This window comes from Colobus angolensis, unplaced genomic scaffold, assembly GCF_000951035.1.
Source record: "Colobus angolensis palliatus isolate OR3802 unplaced genomic scaffold, Cang.pa_1.0 Scaffold42, whole genome shotgun sequence".
NCBI classification, from domain to species: Eukaryota; Metazoa; Chordata; class Mammalia; order Primates; family Cercopithecidae; genus Colobus; species Colobus angolensis.
This window is the reverse complement of record NW_012117599.1, coordinates 5,417,095-5,420,332: the sequence shown is the minus strand read 5'-3', so window position 1 is coordinate 5,420,332 and position 3,238 is coordinate 5,417,095.

Genomic DNA, 3,238 nt, shown 5'->3' with positions numbered 1-3,238 from the left:
GGCCGTTACTAACAAGGGATTCCCCTTTCAAAGCTAGCTTGACATTTAAGCAATAACTTTGGTATGAGGCAAGGACATGTTTCATTGTCCTTTCAAGTGGCTGCAAGGATCCTGGGAAGCTGAAAACGAAAGTAAAAGAGACAATTGAACCTCGATTCTCACTCATACCTGATTTAGGTGATATTTAGGTGAGACTTTGAACTTGAAATTGATGCTGGAATAGGTTAACATTTTGGGCGCATTGGGGTGGGGGCAAATGTATTTTGTGTGTGAGAAGGACATGAATTTTGGGGATCCAGAGAATGGAGAGTCATGGACTGAATTATGTCCGCTGCCAACATTTATAATTGGAATGCTCACCCCCTATACCACTGAATGTGACTGTTTTTGAAGATAAGGCCTTCAACTTAAATACCCAAAGAGATACTTCAGTTAAAATGAGGCCATTGGTGGAGGTAGGCCCTATTCTTATCTGACTGGTGTCCTTGTAAGAAGAGCAGATGAGAACACACAGAGAGATATCAGGGTCATGCATGCACAGAAGGAAGACCATGTGAGGACACAGTGAGAAGGCGGCTGTCTGCAAGCCAAGAAGAGAGGCCTCAGGAGAAACCAACCCTACCAACACCTTGATCTTGAACTCCCAGCCTCCAGAACTGTGAGACAATACATTTCTCTTGCTTAAGCTGAAGAAAGAAAGAAAAAAGGATGGAAGGAAGGAAAGAAAGAAGAAGGAGGAGGAAGCAACTAAACAGACAGCTCATATCCAAAAGTTACACACTCCACGTGATGTTGGAGCCTGAGTCTGAAGTGATGCTGCCACAAGCCAGGGAACACCTGGGTTACAAGAAGCTGGAAAAGGCAAGGAAGGATCTTCTCCTAAAGGCCTAGAGCATGACACTGACTACACCCTCATTTCAGACTTCTAGCCTGCAGAAGTGTGGGAGAATACTTTTTTTTTTTTAAAGCCACCCAGTTCATGGCACAACAGATTCAGTAGTCCATTGTGTGAGTGAGTCTACAAGAATTTCTCTACCCATGTTATTATTGACGGGTATTTAGATAATTTTCAGTTTGGGGCTCTAATGAACAGAGGAGCCATGAATATGCAAGTAAAGCTCTTTTTTGTAGACATAAGCATTTTTCTTGCTGGGAGTAGAATTGCTAGGTCATAGGACACTTGCATGTTCAGCTTAAGTAAGTACTGGCAAAGACTTTCCCAAGTGGTTGTACCAACTTATACTCCTCCCCACTCCTGGCAGTGCATAAGAATATGGATTCGTTCACATAGCCAATAACTATTAATACTTTTTCTTCTTCTTTTTTTTTTTTTTTGAAGATGGAGTCTCGCTCTGTCGCCCAGGTTGGAGTGCAGTGGCCGGATCTCAGCTCACTGCAAGCTCCACCTCCCGGGTTCACATCATTCTCCTGTCTCAGCCTCTCGAGTAGCTGGGACTACAGGCGCCCACCACCTCACCCGGCTAGTTTTTTATATTTTTTAGTAGAGACGGGGTTTCACCATGTTAGCCAGGATGGTCTCCATCTTCTGACCTCGTGATCCGCCCATCTCAGCCTCCCAAAGTACTGGGATTACAGGCTTGAGCCACCACACCCAGCCTACTTTTTCTTCTTAAGCATTCTGGTTGGTGTGTAGTGGTGTAGCATTGTGCTTTTAATTTTCACCTCTCTGATAGCTAATGAAGTTGAACACTTTTTCATGTTATTGGACATTTGGTATTCTCTTTTGCAGAGGTCCCACTGAAGTCTCTTCCCCATTTTTGTATTTGCTTTCTTACTGATTTGTAGGAATTCTTTATATGTTCTAGGTATAACTCCTCTTTCAGATATAAGTACTATGAATATTTTCTCCCACTCTGTGAGTGCTTTATTAATAGTTTCCTATAATTACATTCCTGATTTCTTTTTTTTTTTTTTGAGACAGAGTCTTGCTCTGTCACCCAGGCTGGGGTGCAGTGGCCGGATCTCAAGCTCACTGCAAGCTCTGCCTCCCGGGTTCACACCATTCTCCTGCCTCAGCCTCCCGAGTAGCTGGGGCGCCCGCCACCTCGCCCGGCTAGTTTTTTGTATTTTTTAGTAGAGACGAGGTTTCACCATGTGAGCCAGGATGGTCTCGATCTCCTGACCTCGTGATTTGCCCGTCTCGGCCTCCCAAAGTGCTGGGATTACAGGCTTGAGCCACCGCGCCTGGCCCATTCCTGATTTCTTGTGGCCACATTTGTTGAACCAGTATCTACAGGGCTTTGTGAGATATATGTAACATGGTATAAAAGCCAGCCACTTAAAGGGACTGGGGCCACATCAGTTCAGAGTGTGGGTCCAAACAATGCTAAGCATGTCTGGTTGCTGATATTACAGCTAAATCCTTAACAGCCAGCTCATTTTTCCTGACTTGTAACCTTTGCTCACTGGAATCCACCAACAGAGCTGATTTCCAGTGAAGCATGTTGCTGCAACTTCTATCAACTGAACCACAAACCCTAGCTCCTTAGTTTCAATGTCCCCTTTCTAGGCCCTAGTAGACTTCTGGGGCTAAGAAGAATAACACCCAACTCTGTTGAAAACCATTGCCTTCTTCAAGAAAAGATAGTACTGAGTCCAGTCTACTCCATTGGTCAAGGACCCTGATGAGTTTTCCAGGCTGTCTCAGGCTTGGCTCTGCATTATGGTTGCCTAGAGGGTTGGCCAATTTTCTCAGCTGGCTCCAGGTACTAAAGCTACCAATATGTCCTGTGCTGAGCGGGTGACTGCTTATGACACTGGACAAATGCAGCTAAGCCAGTAGCATTTTTGGCCAGAAGTTTTTTTTTTTTTTTTTTTTGAGACGGAGTCTCGCTCTGTTGCCCGGGCTGGAGTGCAGTGGCCGGATCTCAGCTCACTGCAAGCTCCGCCTCCCAGGTTCACACCATTCTCCTGCCTCAGCCACCCAAGTAGCTGGGACTACAGGCGCCCACCACCTCGCCCGGCTAGTTTTTTGTATTTTTTAGTAGAGACGGGGTTTCACAGTGTTAGCCAGGATGGTCTCGATCTCCTGACCTCGTGATCCGCCCGTCTCGACCTCCCAAAGTGCTGGGATTACAGGCTTGAGCCACCGCGCCCTTGGCCAGAAGTTTTTAACTGCGGATACTAGAAGGAATGTCTGTGTCTATATTCAGAGATCTTTGTACTGTGTGGATGAGATGGCTTCAGGATTCAATTTTCACTCATGAGTTTAGCTGAT